This window comes from Saccopteryx leptura, chromosome 2, assembly GCF_036850995.1.
Source record: "Saccopteryx leptura isolate mSacLep1 chromosome 2, mSacLep1_pri_phased_curated, whole genome shotgun sequence".
In the NCBI taxonomy this organism is placed as follows: Eukaryota; Metazoa; Chordata; class Mammalia; order Chiroptera; family Emballonuridae; genus Saccopteryx; species Saccopteryx leptura.
The window spans coordinates 234,469,702-234,490,790 of record NC_089504.1 but is presented as its reverse complement, the minus strand read 5'-3'; the positions used below and the strand labels follow the sequence as shown (position 1 = coordinate 234,490,790).

The window sequence follows — 21,089 nt, the reverse complement described above, 5'->3', positions numbered from 1 at the left end:
ACTCCCCTGCTCAAAACCTTCCCACATGTCCCATTTCTCTCTAAGAAACAAAAAAAATATTTTTCCTAGTCTTATGTCCTCCTTTTAAAGAGTTGAGAAAGTAGCCCTTCACACTTTAGTATGAACAACTAGGGATCATCTCATCTACCATAGGAAAGCCTTGGATCCTTGAGAACAAAGTCAGCAATATTTTCTGAATGGAAGACTGAATGAATGAAGAAACCTCATTGGAATTTCGTAGCAGCCCTGTTCAAAACCAGCTGCAGTCAGAGCCAAGAGTGAGGCCGGTGACCATAATAAATGAGACCCCAGATGTGTGATGATGGCTGGAGTGACAGGCAATAAAGAAACAATTTGTCAGGGGCGATTTTGGGAAGGGAGGAAAGAGAGCGTGAAATTATTTTTTATATCTTGCCAGGAGACCAATTTTCCTAGGTTATAAAGGAAAGGGAACTTGAATTATTGATGGTATTTGTTCAGAAGTAAGTGGTAAGCATAGAACACCCATCATCCAGAACACCACACTCAGCCAACAGCACTGGTCCTGGGGAGGGGGGCTCAGAATCACAAACCAATGTCCTCTCGGCCCAGAGAGGGGAAGGGGCCTGGTCAGGACCACACAGCAAACATGGTCCGTATTGTTGCCTCATCCAGCCTCATCCCCCAGCTCTCATACTTGGGGTGGACAGGATGGTACAGAAGGTGACCACAGTTTGGAGCTGCGCACCCTGGGTCTGAATCCAGAACCCTGAGTTGTTTGGATTGGGTGACTTTTGGGGGGGCTTCTCTGCCTCAGTTTCTCCACCTCTTTAAGGAGGGGCTGTTTCAGGGGTCAAGGAAATGGAAAAGGGGCTGTGAAAAATAAGATGTAACATCACGGGAGGCTTCTCTTTCTTCTTCTTCCTCCCTCTCTGGTCGCCTCTGCCTGTCTGTCCCGTTCTTTCTCCCATCCACATGCTCCTCTCACTGCTGCCTCACCGAGTCACTGCCCCAGGAGCAAGAGCCCTGTGACAATGACGTAGGTGGACACGGGCACATAAAAGGAAAGGAACCAGAGTAGAGGGGGTGAAGTTGAAGATCTTACACTTGGGTGTGCTTATGAGAGGGAGGGAAGAAAGGAGGGAAGGAATAAGGGAAAAAAGAGGAGTGGGGAGAGAGGGAGAGAAAGAGGGAGATGTTTTTTCCTGCATATCCTTCGAGAACAGCTGCTTGGAACACCTATGATTACTAACAAAGACCAAAGCACTGGTGGTTCCTCCTGTAATCACAGCTCATTGCCACAGCCCCTTGTAGAAAGGAGAAACGGCGTTCATTGAGTGTCTCCTGTGTGTTGGGTACAGGGCCAGGCACTCACACATCCATTATGCCCCAGCCTTCAGCTGTCAGGGGGAAGGCCCATGTCCCCCACCTTGCTGCTGCCTAACAGCTAAATGAACAAGGGAGGCCCCCACCTGGCCGGGGGGGGGGTTGGGGAGGAATGGGGACGAGTCTTGCACAAGCCTGAGCTGTGGGTGGTGAATCTCCACCCATCCCTACTTCCTGGGGCCTCTGTTTACAGTTGCCATAATTACAAGATTAACGGAAGAGAAATATCTCCCAGGTGGGGAGGCCCTTCCTTTCCCTGCCAGGTGCTCATGAACCTTTTCTTGACAAAATGCCAGGGAGGATGGCCTGGGGGTCCTGACAGTTTCCTCCCAGAGGGGGCAGTCTGCCTTTTGAAGACCCAGGGGTCTTCAGCAAGCATCTTCTGGGAGAAATCCCAGTTTTAGTTTAGGGACCCCTGTCCCCACTTCTCTGAGTCAATGCATCCGAAGGGGTTGACCTGCCCTGATTTGAGAGGTGAGGATATGACCCGGGTCTGGATGATAAACGTCACCACGACTGGGCCAGGGATAGGCACATGACCCAATTTAAGCCAATGAGAGTCACCGCTGGAATTTTGGTTGGAACCATTTGGAAAGAGCTCTCCAGGTGCCGGACTTGTGAAGTGATAGGGTGTAAGCTTGGAACTTGCCACCAAACGCAGTCTGGAATCACAACCAATGCAGGGGAAAGCAGAGGCCGGAACGGAGAGAACAGTCTACCCTTCCCAACATGCGGACTGACGCTCGTGTGCTTTCTATCACATAGACCAAAAACACCCTCTCCCCACTTCTTATTTTTTATTTTTTGGCTTAAGATATTTAAGATGGGTTTCTGTCATTTATATCTGAGAAAGTCCTGATTCTACTCCCCTAAGCCCACCAAGGACACAAAGAGCTTACCACTTCCCCTCCTTTCCCCAACTTGGGGCCCTGTGGCTTTTCTTTCCAGAAAGGTGGCCCCCTTTTTCCCCTTCTACACAGGTCAGAAGCTCTTAGTCTTTCATCTTTTGACTGCATGATCACTCTCCATCCCAGTCTCAATTTTTTCTTCCTGCTACAGATGTATTCACCACCTTGCTCAGATGAGAAGACAGGTGGGGAGAGGCAAGTTGATGTGCTCAGGTTGGCACAGAGAATACGAGACTGCTGAATCTCTATTCAGGGTTCTTCCTTCTAGCCCCCCATGGGTGATTCTGCCGAACATGAGGCTGATTTCTTTGTTGAGAGGTTCATTCAAAAGCTTTGCACCAACTCGTTGCTACCCTGGCCCCTCCCATTATCTGGCCGCTGCTCAGGTGCACACGTCGCCTCCCATTCTAAGAAACCTCCTCCGGAGACTTGCGCCGCACTGCCACCTGGTGGTAATAAAAAATACACCCTCCAAGGTGCAGTCAGAAAATTGTCCCGGGGGCCCTGGGAGAAGGGCGGATGAAGAAAGGGATAAATGGGCCAGTTTCTCCGAAATGAGAGATGTGAGATTCCTTCTCTGTTCTTATTTTTTTGCCACAGCCATATCTCTGTGCATCTAGTTTCTTTCTTCCTTGTAGGAAACTTGTGAAACTAATTGCGTTCCCTTTTTTCACAGGACGCTCAGAACCAATTGGCAACTGGATAGAACTATGTGGCAGGCGTTTGGAACTCAGTTCCTGATTCATATTCCTTTCTCTGGCCCAATTTTTCTATCTTATTTTATATTTAGTCTTCCGGCTAAGCTTAGGTCATCTTTACAACCCACATTAAATTCTTTCTTTTGGTGGGGGAAGGGGAGGAAGGACCCCCCCCCCCCCGCACCTGCTCCATACATTCAGAGTTCGCCAACTTTCTGCAAGCCTCCTGTAAAGTAGGTACGTGACTCCCTGCCTTGCAGGGTTTTGTGCGGGTTTCAGGAGGTGCTCAGTTAATGAGTTCCCACTCTATTTTCCATCTCAATCCCCCCTCTCCCCCATGGCGCTTGGTTGCTTACTTATGGCAGGCAAGGAAGCAAAGGGGATCCTGAAAAGAGGCAACTTTATCCGCACCCAGTCCCACTCTGTGTGCTGCAGGCTGACCGGATGCCCCTGCTGGAGCGTGGCGCCCTGAGCCCAGCCCCCGCCCGCCTCATGGAGGACTGTTGGCCTCCACAACCCTCCGCCTCCTGACTGCAGGCGCAGCAGCATTTCCGGCGGACTTGCAGGGGACCCAGATGCATCTCATAAATAAAGAATGTAGTGTTCTTCTGCAATGAATGTAGGATGGCTGCGGCATGGCCCTGCGGGGGGTGGGAAGGCTGGGTGAGATGGAGCCACGCGAGGCAGGGAGGACTACCCAGGGGCTGCCGGTCAGGCAGGGGAGCAGGGGGATAATGAAAGCCTGGAAAGGTGTAATGGGACCAGGATGGGATGGGAGCTCCATGAGTCCAGGATCTGAATATAGACCTGGGACTGAATTGGTTCAGACACCTTCTAGCTGTGTCCCTTTAGCCTCAGTTTCCTTATCTGTCAAACGAGGGTGATATCTATACCTGACACCATTGGGCTGTGATAGCTATTTATAACATTTAGCCTGGAATGTGAAACAGAGTAAATGTTAATTAAGTATTATTATTTGGCTCAGACTTCCTTAGCGTCTTTCCCAAGAGCTTTGTGTTGTTTCTGCTAAGGAAAGGGGGTACTGAGGGTGGGGTTAGGGCTGCATCTGTGTCTAGGGAGAGAGCCACGGGCTACAGGAATGGGGAGGGAACAGGTAGAGGTCGCTAAGATGACAGGAACAGGTGTTTGGGGCAAGAGACAAAGATGCAATCCCCCATTCACAAGAGCCAGGCATGTCCCTGAAAGGGGACCAAATATCTGTGGCCATTTCAGGGTGGGTGCTTGAAGTATTTGATTGGCTTCTAAAGGACTGGGGACCTTTGGAAGGCAGAAGGATCGGGGCACCTCAGGGGTACTAGGATGACCCCTACATCATGGCCACATTGGAATAGAGACCATGGGTAAGTCACTTTCCTTCTCTGGATCTCTGTTTCTTCATCTATAGAATGGTTTCTGAGGGGCCTTTCAGAACAGCAGTCTATGACATTTTGTTATTCTTTTCACAAACATACGTTGAAGGCCTCCTGTGAGTTAGACCCTGTGCCAAGCCCTAAGGATGCCATAATGGGAAGACAGAGCAGATTTTTTTCCATGAGGGATCTCACAGATTGGTGGTGGTGGTGGTGGTGGAGTGTGTGTGTGTGTGTGTGTGTGTGTGTGTGTGTGTTGCTTGTCTACAACAGACAAGCAAATGAATATATAATCCCAAATAGGAATCAGTTCTGAAAGAGAGTGTCATGGGTCAATAAAGGACTATGTGTAAGTAATGAACTTGACTTTTGCCCCAAGATAATATTTCCTGAAGACAATGAGGCTTGGCTGGGCTTGGCTGGGCTGGGCAGGTGTTGTGTGGCTGGGCAGGAGCTTGGTGAGGGATGAATGTGGAGCTGTCCGCAGGGGTCCTCCTGGGCAGGACCTTGAAGGTAAAGGTAAGGGCTTGCTTTTCATCCTGAGACCAGTGGGACATCTCTGATGGGCTGTGGACAGGGGAGTGGTAAATTCAGCTTTGCATTTTGAGGCTCTTCTGACTTAGGTGGGGGACAGATTGGAAGGGCCTGGAGTGGAAGCTGGAGGTCCCAGTAGGGGATGGTGGAGGCAGAAGCTACAGTGATGATCAGCAGGGTGAGGATGACTTGGTGAAATGTTCAAGAGGGTACATGATTGGGTCTGGGGGTGAAGGAGAGAGAGGGGAGGATGACCTCGATCAGGTGAGTGTGTGGGGTCTTTGTAGAGCCTGCTACATGACTTCTTTCCCCATCCCAATTCCTTCCTGCCCCCGGTCTGGCCCTGGCAGCATCTGCAATTACAGGAAAGGCAGTGAGGCGGGAGGGCTGGGGAGAAGGGCCCAGCGGCTGTGCTGGGGGCTGCCACCTGGTCTGCTCTGCTTTTCTCCTGGCGGCGGCGGCAGCAGCAGCAGCAGCAGCAGCAGCAGCGAGAGACTGGAGGGCCACTGCACCTGCTGTGGCTGCTGGGCAGACCAGCAGCAGGTGCGGGCCGTCTGGAGGGGTTCTGCATGCAGATGGATAACGAGACCGGATGGATGAGAGCGACACACACTCTGCCCCCCTTCTCTGTTGTCTGGATACAAAAGCGGAGACAAAGGAGCAGCAGGGACGGAGGCCACGGTCACACAGCATGTAATACATGCTGGAGCCAAAGCTGGCGGGGGGGGGGGGGGGGGGGCGAGGCAGGCACTCACAGAACAAAGAGTGCAGGCAGGGGAGGCTCCTGTGACCTCCGGCATGGCCTCCTTGTCTCCAAGCCTTGCTCTGGGCACCGTAAATGAAGAGGTTGGGGAACAATTCCTCCTTGCTATTCCCACTGGATGTTTTCTTAAAGGAAAATAGATCATGAACCCCACAAAGTTGAGGGTGTGCTTTTAGGTCCTGGGGATGGAGAAAAGGCTTGATGGTAAAGAAAGTGCTTGTGAATGTGGTATGGAGTTGACATTGACCTGTATTTAGTCCAACCAACAGCACAGATGCCCACATGAAAAAGAGCATGTGTAACTGTGAGTGGGACTTGTTACGTAAATGTTCAGCAGACAGGGGTGGGTCTGTTTAGTTTCCTATATATATTTTAATAACTTCCCGGGAATAAGAACACCAGGTCTTGGACAATCCCTAATGACACTTCCAACAAAGAGAGATGGAGAGAGAGAGAGAGCCAGAATGAGCCAGAATTTACTGAGCCCGTGACAGGGTCACCTGTTTCCTACATTCAGATCGCTTAATTTTTCCAGAAGCCCCACAAAAAAGGTTACGTTATCCCCATTTTACAGAAGAGGACACTGAGGCCCAGCAGGGTGAAGCTCCTTGCCCAAAGTCACATGGTGAATAAAGGGCAGAGGTGGGATTCAAACTCAACTCTCTCTGACTCCTGTGTCCACATCTTAGCGGCATGGCCCTGGTTGAGACCCCCAGAGGCAAAGACAGGAAACAAGACAGTCTGGTGTCAGCCAGTCTGGCAGTCCCTGATGGCCTCTTCCCCACTACTCCTGTGGACAGCTGGAGAAAGACAGATGTGTAGTGATGTTTGAACACCTGGATGCAGCTGTACCTGAAACCATTATGCCTTGGACTTGTTTCTGCCACTTGAAACTGAAAAGGGCCTAAAAAAGTAGTAATCAAAAGAATTATACTTATTTTTATGTTTTCTGATTCTCAGTACTTAGTACAGTGCCTGGCACTTGGTAGGCCTTCTTTTGACCTTGAAAATTGGTTGTGTCACTAATATATATTATTCCTCCTTAGCTTCCTGAATGTTCTTTATTATGGTATTGATCATAGTGAGCTATACTTTCTGACTAGTTCAGTGTGGCTTGGCATCATGGGTCAGATTGGCACATATTAGGGGGAAGCTTCTCATACTGGGGAGACCCTGTATTTATTGAGGTCAAGGTGGGCTCTGCTGGGGTGGGATTGGGCAGTGGGAGGGGCATGAGAGAGTGGGTGATCCAGTGTGCCCTATAGTGGATGTCACCTTGACACTCACCGTGCCCAGGCACTCCAGCGGCTTTGCACTGCAGATCTCTATGGCTCTGACTTTTTTTTTTTTTCTCATGAAGGGCATGTGTTTGCTCTGCTTATAGGGCAGCTTGGAGGTGGTGAGGGGTTGATGTTCCAAGAGCATCCTTCAACTATAATGTATAAGAGTTGGTGTGCAAATACCCTGGCTTCCTTGACCTCAGGTGGGATAACCCAGGTGTGTCCTGCAGAATCTCCCAGAGTATCTCAGCAGACTGCTTCCTGGTTGCCCACATGATATACTCATTGCTGTGGACTGAACTCTGTCTGTCTGAAATTCATATGTTGAAGCCCAAACTCCCATTGTGACTATATTTGGAGATAGGGCTTTACAGAAGTCGTTAAGATTGAATGAGGTCATAGGGTGGGCCCTAACCTCATATAACTGGGGTCCTTACAAGAAGAGAGACACCAGGGGTGTGCCCATACAGGGACCCTGTGAGGACACAGTGAGAAGTGGCCATCTGCAAGATAAAGAGAGAGGTCTCAGGAGAAACCAACACTACTGGCACCATGATCTTGGACTTCCAGCCTTCAGATTGTGAGAAAATAAATTCCTGTTAAACCATGCAGTCCATGGTATTTTCTTATAGCAGCCCTAGCAAACCAATATACTGTACTCACTAAAGTACCTACTCTGACTTTCTTCTCTTCCCAGTCTCACTACCGTACTCCGTTATCAATGCTTCCTGGGATCACCTTCAAAATAAACTACTTGCACTTGAATCCTTGTCTCGGGGTCTGCATCTGAGACGATCTGGGTTAATATTCCTGCTCATGCTTTATCTAGGGGCCTGCTGTCCTCCACACATAAAGGCAACCACTGGGGGTAGGAAAGAGAGAAGATTCTGGAGAACACTAGATGGTAATTCATCCAAAGACATGATCTTGAACTAGCGATGTCCCTGCTGGACTGAGGCAGAGATGAACTGCTGCTGGGCATGCCCAGGGTACGGCGATTGAATGGACACCAGAGTGACCTCAACAAGGTGGCAGGGACACTGTCCAGCTGCTGTGGGGCTGGGCATCTTTCCCAGGGGAAGGAAGGGGTGAGCATGACTGTAGGCAGACTTTTAGAGCCCTGAATGCAGCTTCTGGAATCTACAATGTTGGTTTTGAATCTCAGCCTCACCACTTTCTAGCTGGCTGACTTTGGGTAAGTTACTTCCCCTCTCCAAGCCTCACTTTCCTTATTGGTTAGGTAGCAGTGATCCACATGTCCCCAAGGGTGTGTGTGGGTAAAGCCCTTGGGACTTGTGACAAGTAAGGGTCAAAGGGTCAAGTTCCTTATGTCTGAAGGTGGTTACAGGGGAATTTTGTAGCTACAAGGAATTGTTGCAAGGCATATATAATATTATTTTTCCAGGCCATACTACACGCATTCTCCTCGGCTGCACAGACACCACCCCTCAATTCAGGAAGCCCCACCCTTATCCCTGGCAAAAATGGCTGCTTGGGGGAGTTGAAATGAAGTTTTTAATCTGGGGGTAACTTGCTCGGGAAACAGTGGTCAGAGAGGAGCTCGCCTGATGGGCTGAAGGGTGCACCGTCTCCATAAATAACACGGCTGGAGGTCAGACAAAAGCTGGCTTTTCCCTGAGGAAGGCCTCAGGGGTTACAGCAGATGTGGCCAGGCAGAGAGGTGGCACTAGGGGTGTGTGTGTGTGTGTCTCTGTGTGTGTGTGTGTCTATGTAAGTAGTTTAGGTAACAAGGTGAAAAGCCCATCCCACCACTCCTCTGGAACCCCTTGACTAGGCTCATGGAGGAGTGTGAAAAGAAAAAAAGCACAAAGAGTTACATACCCCAAAATGGAAAGAGAGGCTCAAACGAATCCTTGTACATGCATAATTCTCAACAGCCAAAAGGTTGAACCAACCCGCATGTCCATCCATCAGTGGATGAATGGATAAACAAACTGCGCCCTATCCGTAGGATGGACTATTATCCAGCCACACAAAGGAACGCAGTGCTGAGACCGGCTCCAGCATCGGTAACCCTCCAAAACATTGCTGAGTGCAATGAGCCAACACCGAAAGGACAAATACTGTATGATTCCATGTATGTAAAATAACCAGAAGAGGTACACCCACAGAGACAGGAAGTAGGTTTGTGGCTGTCAGGGACTGGGGGAGGGTGGAATGGGGAGGGACTGCTTAACAAGTGTGGGGAATTAATTTGGGGTGATGAAAATGTTTTGGAAGTAGATAGAGGTGGTGATGACACAATACGAACGAGCTAAATGCCATCGAAGTGTTCACTTTAAGGTAGTTAGTTTTATATTATCTGCAGTTCACTTCTAAAAACAAACCTACCAAAAAATGAGAGCTCAGTGGCCCCCAGGGGGCTAATGACAGAGTTGCAACGCTGACCTGTTGGGCCACCTGCATTTTTCCAGGGGCTGCTTTAGGGATAAACACACCTGAGTCCCCTCTCCTGGGCATGTTACTGGGGTTCAGAGTTCCCCTGGACATCTTGGGCTGCTGGGCAGTGTCATGAGCCAAAGACTACCTAGTTGGCAAACTGTTGAAGTCGTGGTTTCTCCTGGGAGTAGGTGAGGTAACCACCTGTCCCAGTTTAAAAAAGCCAACTTTATTCTGAAGTAGATCTTCAGTATGATGGTGCCTCCTCCCATTGCCATGGCAACCAATCCTCCATGAAAAAGCAGCTCAGGCCATTTTTAAAACAGAAAAGAGTATTGCCTTTTTTTTGGGGGGGGGGGCCCATCTGCCACTCTCATTGGCTTGTCGGCTCCTGGGGCCCAAGTCGGCCCAGTAAATGTCACCTGGAAGACTGGCGAGTTGTGGTGAGGATGACATTTGCCATCTTCGGGTGTGCTCTGCAACATCCTGGGTCTCCGTGAGGGTCAGACGGACATCGATGGGGAAACAAGAAGCATGTCAGCTCTAGCCATCAAGTGAGATGCGAATCCCAAAGGAGGTGGTGATAGTGATGGTGCCTGAAGGAGAGGAAGTTGGCATCGCAGGTCTCTACCCTGGCCCAGGCAACCGGAGGATGCTAGGGAAGGTTTTGCTCACCACAAGGGAGCCCGCCAGATGGATGCAAGAGGGCAAAGGACCAACTGAACCCCTCAGAACAGCTAGTTTGGGCTACCTGTGATAAAAAATAAATATGTGCTGTGTGAGAGAACCAGGGCCAGAGGACAACAGGCAGGACCACGCTGGTTTTGGGGTCTGCTGGTTGTGGGTCTGGCCCCTCCTTGTGTCACTGGCTTACCCCGAATCTACCCGAGTTAGACATGGTCTCTATGCTGTGAGCCCGTAGGAGCTTCTTATAATCACCTCTTTGGCCCCCTCCTGCTGTTCTCCTTGAAAGGATATCCCTGGCATCAAAATACTTAGAAATAAGACCCTGAACTCATTATTGTTCCATTGTCTCCTTTGAGAAACCCCAGGGAGCAGACATGTGGGAAATGAGAGCTGGCAAATGCCTTGCTTTTTTCCAAATGGATATTGGAAATGATAGGCTAACACTCAGGAGAATTTGGGAACAGATGATGAATCAAATGGCTTGGAAATACCTGACAAGAAAGGGTGATCCCTACATAGCCCCTGTGCTCATTGAGAACATATCACGCCAGACCCCATTTCCTGTGTGTGTGTGTGTGTGTGTGTGTGTGTGTGTGTGTGTCCTGGTGACCCAGGGGAAAGCCATAGACCTGGTAATGACAATTCTGTGTCTGTGTTCTCTGGCCAGTGCTGTTACCTCGCCACTTCCTGTTGCCTTCTCACTGACCGTTCACATGGGTCTTCTCTCGAAGAGCCACCAGCTCTGCTAGGGTGAAGACTATATTTGGGACTTCCCTGGGCCATCAAGTTTCCTGCAATGGCCTTGGGCTGGGCTCACTGGAAATGGGCTATAGGTTAGTCGACTTGGATGTGGATTTTCTAAAGATCAAAGCTATGGATCCCAGCAAGAGATGGGCAGTAATGAGGATAGCTTGTAAACGTGGAAGCTGAAACCATAGGTTCAGAGCCTCCGGGTCCCTTAGAGTGGCTGTGGGCAGCTCTCATTGCCTCGCTCAGCCTTAATGTCCTCATCTGAGCTGTGAGGATGAGAAATAGTGTACACAGAAGTGTGAAAATTAGTCTGGCCTGTGATGGCGCAGTGGACAGAGTGTTGACCTGGAATGCTGAGGTTGCGGCTTAAAACCCCGGGCTTGCCTGGTCAGGGCACATAGGAGAAGCAGCTACTATGAGTTGATGCTTTTCGCTCCTCACACCCCAATTTCTTTCTCTCTCTCTTCTTTAAAATCAATAAAGTATTTTTTTAAGTGTGAAAATTAAAGGAGATAATAGCATAATAAAAATATGTTTTCGAGTCCTTACTAAATGCCAGGCATCCTTCCCCACCCATGCATTTTCTCATTTAACCCACACAATCTTAAGAGGCGGATTCTAATATTATCTATACTTTCTGGACTAGGAAACTGCATCTCAGGAACGGCGTGGAGCTTGCCTAAGATCAGATGGGAAAGGGGTATATATGTACAGGGCAGGAAATTAAACCCAGGACAGTGTGGTTATACAGGCCACTGGAATGGTCTAGAGTGGCAATTTTCAACCGGTGTGCCACAATAATTTTAAAACGTGATACCTGACTATTTAGTCAGGGGCACTGACCTCTTTTTCCTTCGATTGTCAAATAAAAGGATGACAACAGCCAACACAACAATAGTCATCCAGTTTGAATGAATCAAAATTAAACCTACTTTTTTTTTTGGCAGATTGGTGAAAAAAATATTTTTGGGTGTGATTCAGAATGTTAATAATTAGTTTATGTGTGCTGTGAGATGGAAAAGGTTGAATACTACTTGTCTAGAACAATGGTCTTCAAGGTTGAATGTGCGCCAGAATATTCTGGAGGGCTTGTTAGAACGCAGATCTCTGGGTCCGGCCGCAGGCTTTGAGCCAGTTGTCCTGTGGTGAGGCCTGAGAATTCACATTTCTAACAAGTTCCCAAGGGGTGTGAGGCTGCAAGACTAGGACCACTCTCCAGCATCACTCCTTTATAAAGTAGTAGGTGCTAAGCAGTGGGCAACTAAAAAGAAAGAAACAAAAAAGATCAAATTTATAAAAGTTAGGCCAAGCGATGAAGTGGCACGAACAAGAGAGTAAGGACTCAGACATGGGTTCGAATCTTAACTCTACAATAAGCACGTGCCTGTCTAGCAGGGTTAATTGAGAGGCATACGCTGAGGCCGTGCAGGTTAAGCAGCTGGTACTCCAGGACCCATCTCTCCGTCCTCTTACGCCCGGGACCAGGCTTGTTCCCCGGGGCCGCGGTCGCGCACCGCACGCGGGCCTCGCCATCTCTGCGCGCTCTGCGGCGGAGTCCAGCCCGGTAAACGTTGCCATGGCAGCGCCGCGGGCCGGGGTGCTGAAGGCTGAGAGCAGCGCCGGGCTAGTCCCTCTGTGCGGTGGGGGTGGCGGTGCGCTCCCCCACTCACTCCAGGTCGCACCCTGCGTCCCCTGGCCCGGACCCCCCGGGGGAGGTAGCAGATAGGGTGTGGCGTGGCCGGGGCGCCGGGGAGAGGGCGGAGGGCGGAGGGCGGAGGGCGGAGGGCGGAGGGCGGAGGGCGGAGATCCGAGGGAGGCCGGGGGTGGCGCCTCCGCCTGCCAGACGCTCCTGCATTAACATTTCTTGGGCGCTGCAGCAGTTACAAAGACGACGCCGGCTGCGCTCTGGGGACCAGAGGGAGGGAGGCTGCGGACGAGTGCGGGGAGGAGTTTGCGATGGGAGGGGCTTGCAGGGGCTCCCCCAGTTCTGCGCTGTGAGTCCGGGCACAAAGAGCTCTCGGCACTCGCCTCGAAGGACCGCCGACCCGAGGTAAGCTGCCGCCCATCCTCACAGCACCCCCTCTTCCCCAAGCAGCCTTGCCCCCGCGCCGAGAACAGGCGAATCCCCCGAGGGCAGGTCCCGGGGTCCCAGGGTCCCAAGGTCCCAGGGTCCCAGGGTCCCAGGGTCCCAGGCAGGGCTCAGGGAATGGCAAACGCTGCCTGAAGTGCCCCTGATTTGATGGATGAAGATCCTCTCCCTCCAGCCGTCAGCTGTCAAATACAGCGAAGACGCCGACTTGGGTGGGGCACCGGGAAGGAAACGGGGAGGATGCCTAGGGCGTCCAGGGAGGATGGGGAACAAAGACCCTCCCTTCCAGCGGGCAGACACGAGGGGATCCTGGACCTTTCCGGCTCCCCAGGTTAGCTGGTAACTGGCCAAATCTTGGACAGAGCTCAATAGTCTCAGAACTGGAGGCAGGGTTGGGCTGGCGGAGCAGGGTCCTGGAGCCCCTTCCCTTATACGGAGCCCCCCCCCCCCCCCAACCAGGGCCTGCCAATCCTCCACGTTTGGGACTCAAATTCTAGGTGTCCAGCGTCCTGTGTGTGGCTCCAAAGGGGTGGATAGGGCCACAAAACCACTTTCGTTGAGAATAATGACATTGATAATGGTAATAATAATACTTCAGTTTATGCAGAGCTTACTCTATGCCAACAACACGCTCAGGGCTTTGCATACGTTATCACAACAGTCCCGCAAGGTGGTAAGAACCTCATTTTAAGGAAGAGGAAATTGAGATCCAGAGAGGGTTAGATATGCGTTCAAGGTCACACAGCCAGAGATTTTGAATCCAGATATGTCCGACTCTAAAGACCAAGTTACATCCCAATACAGGGCTGAGGAGACTCCAGAATCCACCAGCTCCCTTCCCACCTCTCCTCCTCTCCAATACTTGATCTAGAGAGGCTGGGAATTGAGCAGGGAGTGGACCAGATTTCTCCCCTAGCGGAGGGCCCTGGGCTAGAGAAATTGCTTCCTAGACGGCGCAGGGACGGGGAGGCCCCGGGAGCCTGGATTTCCTACCATTATCCTAGGCTCAGACCAGCGGCTGCCGCGCGCCGGGATTGCTGGCGCGCACACCCCACTGCAGTGCCGCCGCGAGAAACAGCCCCCACCTGCTGCTGGGGGAGAGGGGAGGGAGGCAGTAGTGCGGGGAGGGTGGGGAGAGAAAGGCGAGATAACATGCGGGAAGCGGCTTTGTTTTTCTAGGTGCCAGCCTCACACTGAGCGCGGCCCGGAGGCTCAGTCAGTGCTTTACTTTCCACAGCACATTCCCATCTGGGAGCGTCTGGGGGCTTCGCGATGGCAGGGCCTGGGGTGGGGGCTGAGGGGGTAGGGATGAGTAATTATACTTGACAGACAGGGAAACCTGAGGACAGTGGTGCTCAGACTTCAGGGGCGGTGCTTCAAATACGCAGACGTCCCCGGGCCACGTGGCCAGGGTCTGAGTCAGCAGGACTGGGTGGGGCTGGGCATCTGGGTGTGTACTCAGACCCCAGCCTCCCTCTCCTCCTGCAGGTGGCCAGATCATCAGTTGAGAGAACCGTTTCCCGACCTCTCCTTTCACCCCTCGCCCAGAACCATTTGGCAGTTGGGACAAAATGGTTTCCCTGGAGACACTTTGACAGCACCCAGCTTTGGGTGGCATTGAACTCATGCCATATCGAGTTTAATTTCACGTTGAAAGAATTTTATGGGTAATATCCCCTATGCTTCCAAGGTCTATCTATTTTATTATTTGATGAACCTTACCACTGAGAAAGTTTGAAACCTACATCCTTCTTCCTGCATGTTCAACCTATCCACTTTTTAATGGAGGGGAGAGCTAGTCTTCACACAACTCCTTACCAAGAGCCTTAAAGAATCCACTCTCTATGCCTGCTTCAAAAATGAGAATTTTATAATTTTTGGTTATTTTTACAAATGTAGTAAGTTTAATAAAATACACAACAATTGCAGGAGATTTGGGGAAAGGGAAGGGTAGAAAACTATAGTTACATCACCCAAGAATAACTTCTGGGGTTATTTATGATTGTCATGTATTTTCTTCAGGTATCTATTTCTTTAATTGGAAATACCAATTGTGATTGTGCTATACGTAATACTACTTTTGAAAAGTTACATCAGATAAGTTTCTCTGTGTTTTTGTACCCTTTGCAGAAATCATTGTAAGAGGTTGGTGTTTCATGAAATATTTCTCTGGACCTAATCCATGCTTCCGCCCAAGGCAGGATGATGCTCTTTTAATTGATCACTCACTGAGGCAATGAGGTGGAAAGAGAAAGGATTGATAGTTACACACTATCCTTTTCTCTGCCTACTCTCTGTGTCAACTTCAGTAAGCAGGTAATTTTCCTTCTTTGAGCCTCAGTCTTCTTATCTGTAAAGTGGGAACTAGAGTCCTTCCTTTACAAGGTTGTCGTGAGGCTATGAGCCAGTATGTATAAAATGCCTGACACCCAGTAGGTGCTTAATAAAGGCATTGCTGCTATAGAACACCCACTGTGTACAGGCTGAGCTTGCTTACATGGACTCTGAGTCTTGTGTAGATACTTCGTTATTTGTTTTTATTTGTATTGGGCTGTTGGTTCTTCTGGGTGATCCTTAGGCTGTCTGGGTAGTGGTGTTTCTGGAGCACTGGGTCCATTGTGCTGGTTCAATGGGCTGAGGAATAACTTATAGCAGTCCTTTGTTCCCAGGGGATCCTTCCTCTTGTCTCTGCAGCCTGGCTCATCTGTCAGCTGGAGCTCTGAAACAATAGCCAGAGATATTCAGGGGCAGAGGCAAAGGCCAGCTGAGGGTGACATCTGTTTCTCTAGCCCGCTGGAGACTGATTGGACCTGCAGGTGTCCCCTTCTCCCTGTGGTGCCAGGTGGGCCCCTCTGCAGGCTGCTGAATGAGTCGTGAAAGGGAAGGAGGGGCTGAACTATCATGTGCGCAAGGGTGTGAGTAGATCATTAATGGTAACCATCTCTAGTGACCATTTAGTAAACACTCACCAAGGTTCTTGCTAGATGCTGCCTCATGGAGACCCCATGATGAGGCTGGGAGTTGGGCATTACAGAGGAGAACCTGAGGCTCAGAGAGGTGAAGTGACTAGCTCAGGGTCACATAGCATTGCTAATCGTAGAGTCAGAATTTGAACTTGGATCTAGGATAACTCTGAAACATGTCTTAGTAACTACTACACTACAATACTGCTTCTCCTAGAAGTTGAGTCTCATTACTTCAGACTTTAGAAGCAATTGGAGTGAACTGGTCTGAGATGGTTTAGCAATCCCAGTCCAGTTTCCTCACAGTAATAGTGATCCTAATGGCCACAGTGTTTGTCATTTACACATGCCTTTGCCAGATCTTTTCCCATTTAATCCCCACCCTCACATTTCAACAGAAAACTTCTGCCCCTGTGGGGTTCAGCAGACCCTTATAGAATCCATCCACACCATTCTCTCTGGGTGATCCTGGAGCAAGGCACTTGACCCCGAACCTCAGTCTTCCCATCTGTAAAACGGGGACAATAAAACCCAACTCTTGTTTTTTCAGGTAGATAAAGGGGCCCACAAATAGTATCTATTCTCAGGAAACGTGACCCTACCTTCCTTTCCTTACCCAGCTCAGAGGTCCCCTTGTTTGAGGGAGAGTTGAGTTCTGAAGCTTCTCTTCTGGGTGTGTTTTTTGACTTCCAGACACAGCACATTCTGCTCCCCTGTGGAAGCCTCTGTTCCTCTCAGCATGTCTCCTGCGCGGCGCCCCGCAGAGCTTGTTATTCCTGAGAGCTTCCCTTATTTCTCAGAATTCACTCATCCACAGCAATTTAGGCCAACGGCTCTGTATGCCTCCAGTCTCCTGGCAGCTATTTTACTCCAGAGTCAGGGAAAAGAAACCCCACACCAGAGGGATCCCAAAATGCAACCGAAAGCATGTTTTCCTAGCAGCTGTTCATCCACTTCCAAGAACAGCGCATAGAGTTTGGGGGGGGGGGGGAATGAATAGCCCGTGGGTGGTGTTAATGAGCAGTGAGGACAGGCCTGGCAACAACAGGATGCAAGCGGACAGGTAATACTCATCGTCCTCATTTCATCCTCACAGCAGCCTTGGGAGGCAGGCACATATTGTCCCCATTCTGTGGATAAGAAGTCAAGCCAAGAGGGGTGCTGCGCTTGCAAAGGAGGGCAGAGCAGGGCAGGGATCCACGCAGTAAAGCGCCTGTCCTTTCCAGTGTGTTAAGATGTTTTGGTTGGCACTGGCTGGACCAGAATACCTCCCATTTCCTGTTCTGCTCTGATCTGCATCCTCAGAGGTTAATTTTGGCACAGGCTGTGGTTTCAGACCAGGACCCTGGCATCTATTCTCAACATGCCCGTGGGTACCTATTTAGTCCCCCACCCTTCTCTCTTTCTCTCTTGATGACAGGTGCAGGCATCTACCTGACCACCCATGTAGTTCTGGACACATTCACAGCACTACCGTGACCCGAACAGCATCAAAGGACTAGCCAAATGACCTTTCCTCTCCTTCTGTGCACCCATGGGACAGTAGAGACCAGCATCATGCTATGTGCTCAGGTCTACATGAAATCCGTGTGTGCTGATACCTGGATCTCAGAGGTACGAGGGACCTCTTAGGATTCTCTGGGGTCCAGTCCTTCAATCAAATCTTTTGTGACGGGTCACCTGACCTTGGCTTGAAGTGGATGGGGTGTGGCTCACGTGGACCAGTGGGAGCTGAGGTGCTGGGGCCCCCCACCTGATCTCTGCATGGCCTTTCACCTCACCCTTCTTGGTTCTTGTCTTCTGTCATCCCATCCAAACGAGTTTTGAAAATATAACTTTATTGAGGCATAATTTACATACAGTGAAATGCACCCATTGAAAGCATACATTTTGCTATATTTTGATAAATATAATATATACACCTATCTAACCACCCTGGCCAACAAGATAGAAAACATTTTATCATTCTAAAATGTTCCCCTGTTGATCCCCTTCTAGCCCCAGTTACAGGAAACCACCAGTCTGTGTTCTGTGCCTCTAGATAAGATTGTTAATTCTAAAGTGTCATTAATATGGAAGCTTGTGTGTGTGTGTGTGTGTGTGTGTGTGTGTGTATTGCTCAGCATGTTTTTGAGGTTTGTACTTATCTTTGCACGTGTCAGAGATTCTATCCTTTTTTGTCTAACTTCGTGAAGGCATAATTTACATATTATATACCTTATCCATTTCAAATGCACAAGTCAATGATTTCTAGTAAATTTACCAAGTTGTGCACCCAGCACCAGAAATCAGTTTCAACACATTCTATCGCCCTGGTAAGATCCTGCACACTGACTCCTGACTTGGTTCACCTCCATCCCACCCCTCATCCCAGGCAACCACTAATCTACTTATGGTCTCTGTAGGTTTGCTTTTTTTCTGGACATTTCATATAAATGGGGTCATCCAACCTGTGGTCTTATGTGCTGGCTTTTTTTACTCCGTATAATATTTTTGAGGCTCATCCATGTTGCATGTATCTCTAGTGTGTCACTTTTGACTGATGAGTAGGTTTCAGTATATGAGTGTACTATGGTTAGTTTATCACATCGCCAAGACGGGATTTGAATTAGATCTGTGCTTCCTAACGGGGTATATATACCACCACCACTCCTGCCCCAGGGGGCATATATGGCACAGGAAAAATAGGCTTTCTATTTCTGGGACAACCGTATTCCACAAAGATTTACTCAATGTTTAAATCACTAACTAGTTAGCCTGACCTGTGGTGGCGCAGTGGGATAAAGCGTCGACCTGGAACACTGAGGTCGCCGGTTCGAAACCTTGGGCTTGCCTGGTCAAGGCACATATGGGAGTTGATGCTTCCTGCTCCTCCCCCTTCTCTCTCTCTCTGTCTCTCTCTCTCACTCCTCTCTCTCTAAAAAAATCAATCAATAAAATTTAAATAAATAAATAAATAAATCACTAACTAGTGAAAATAATATTTGGGATACATTGTGTGCCAGCCACTGGCCAAGCCTCTGAGGATTTGAGTCACATAGTAGATAGGTGGGGTTGGGGACCGTCACCTCCTCCATGTGTGTCTGACCTCAAAGTCTTCCTTTCTACCCTTCTAGACAGCTGTCAGCTTGACCTCAGAGCTAAAGCTGCCCTTGACAACTCCATGGCCTATTGACATCAGGCACCCTGGGCACAGAAGGGCCAGGAGAAAGGGTCTTTGTGGTCAGACAATGCTCCTCTGAGGCTCTCTTTACAGAGTGCGGCGAGTTCCTGGGACAGAATGGAGAGAGAAGGGAATTTCTGAGGGCTTCTGGACGTTCAAGACCACGTGGGGAAGCAGCCTTGCAGATAAGTATTCAAACTTACCAGCCCACAGACTACCAGCCTGACCTGTTCTGGTCTGTGTGGGAGAGTCTATATTCCAGAATTCCCAGGTGGGAGGGGGACTTGGGGGTGCAGCTCATTCACGTTTCTATCTCTATGCCACAAATAAAGAGTCTGTCCCCGCTTTATGCGGCCTCACAAAGGGTAATTTTCACACCCCACCGTGGCTTCAAGGCTAGTATTTGATCAACTCCACCATCAGGGACTTCTGAGGAGCTTGGTTTAATGACTTCATCCTGAGTTCTGATAGAGCTGCAATCAGAGGAGTGTGGGGACTGCTGGTGATTCGGGCTGGTCCTCCTCTTCTCGGTCCTGTTCCTTTGTCACCATACTTACAAAACAGGGCCAGGGCTCCTTCACTTAGCGGTCAAGTGGGGACCTCAGTGCTGTGCCTGTAGGGCACATTATTCTCAGTGCAAGGGTCTAAGTACTCGTGCCCCAAGTCCCAGGCGCGGACAGCAAGCTCTGAAAATACACTTGAGGGCCACCAACTCTCCTGGCCCAGGTCAGCCAGCCAGTGAAGGTGGCTTAGCTGTCATTGGAAGAAAAGCCTGGGAGGTGGTCCAGGTCAGAATGAGTGGGCATTTTTGGGGGGAGCAGAAAGATAATTGTGGCTGATCACAAGGACCCCTTCTCTTCCCCACCCACTGACTCAAACTATGAGTTGTTACTGTGCATTGTGGGTGTTGGTCGGGGCTGGAAGTGTCCCATGGCCTAGAGCAAGGGTCCCCAAACTTTTTACACAGGGGGCCAGTTCACTGTCCCTCAGACCATTGGAGGGCCGCCACATACAGTGCTCCTCTCACTGACCACCAATGAAAGAGGTGCCCCTTCCAGAAGTGTGGCGGGGGCTGGATAAATGGCCTCAGGGGGCCGCATGCAGCCCATGGGTGGGCCCTAGTTTGGGGACGCCTGGCCTAGAGGCAGGGACAGACTTTCCAGGGCCACAGGTACGGGCAGAGCTGGTGTCAGAACTCCTGGTGCCTGATGCTGTTCAGTCCATTCCGGGTCACAGTCCCCTGTGTAGGGACCGGGGAGGGGGGTGCAGGCATTCTGGGGTGGGGAGAGGGCAGTGCAGACGGTGGGCCTGGGCCCAGCCTCTTTGGCTCTCCAGCTTCTTGTTAGCAGAGAGTTCTGCCCAGGCCCGGGCCTGGGGAGGGGCCTGGTTGCGGTTTTCTCCTGCAGTGTGGTTGGCTCTTTTGTCTTCCAGGATGGGCCTGTGGGGGTCCACGAGGGAGCTGGGAGCCAGGCCCGAGATGCTAGGTAAGCCTGGGCAGGCGTGGGGGAGAGGGGGTCCATAGACCTTATTTTATGGGGGCAGATTATCCCCCCACCCAGAGCCCTACCCAGGTCTGGGCCTGGCCAGATACTTAAGCATATGAAGAGGAGGTCTGGGAGCCATGTGGCTGGAAGGCTTGTTCTGTGTGGTCTTGGTCGGGGTGGGGGGGTGGGGCGATGGCAGAGATTTCAGCACCTTCCTTCATTCAGTGCAAACATGGACCAAGCCCTTCTCCCAGCCTGAGGATCCACAGGTGAACGCCAGCGACCTGGTTCTGCCCTCTCAGATCATCATGTAAGAACCTGCTTTATCACAGCCTCAGCAAGGGAGTGAGCTTCCCGTCCTGGGGTATGCACGTGCGTGTGCGTGCGTGTGTGTGTGCATGTGTGTGTGTGTGGTGTGTATTTTGGGAGGGTGATGCCGCCGTCTCCTTGGTGGGAATGTTGTAAACGGAATCCAGGCCTCCACCCCCCGAAGACTCTGAAGGCCCTTCCTGCCACCCAGAACCCTCGCCCCTTCTCTCATGATGCCCAGGGGACTGGCTCAGGTTCCCACTATTGCTTTTCCACACTCTGGGCTGGCTCTGCCGAGGGGGGACACCCACGGCTTCCATCACTCT

At 50.5% G+C, this 21,089-nt stretch overlaps 2 long non-coding RNA genes across 4 annotated transcripts; both read left to right on the top strand.

Moving 5' to 3' along the window:
* The first annotated feature begins 5,331 nt into the window (after window positions 1-5,331).
* LOC136393345 (uncharacterized) lies at window positions 5,332-7,511 on the top strand. The gene is made up of 3 exons (XR_010749078.1): window positions 5,332-5,568; window positions 6,174-6,263; window positions 7,389-7,511. It is a non-coding gene; the product is annotated as an uncharacterized lncRNA (long non-coding RNA).
* A 5,166-nt stretch (window positions 7,512-12,677) lies between these two features.
* LOC136395575 (uncharacterized) lies at window positions 12,678-20,812 on the top strand. 3 transcript variants are annotated; one of them, XR_010749357.1, is made up of 5 exons: window positions 12,678-12,805; window positions 14,975-15,160; window positions 17,228-17,421; window positions 19,064-20,454; window positions 20,680-20,812. It is a non-coding gene; the product is annotated as an uncharacterized lncRNA (long non-coding RNA). The 3 variants fall into 3 exon arrangements; XR_010749355.1 differs by having other exon boundaries at window positions 18,924-20,454; XR_010749356.1 differs by lacking the exon at window positions 14,975-15,160 and having other exon boundaries at window positions 12,728-12,805; window positions 18,924-20,454.
* The last annotated feature ends 277 nt before the right edge of the window (window positions 20,813-21,089 follow it).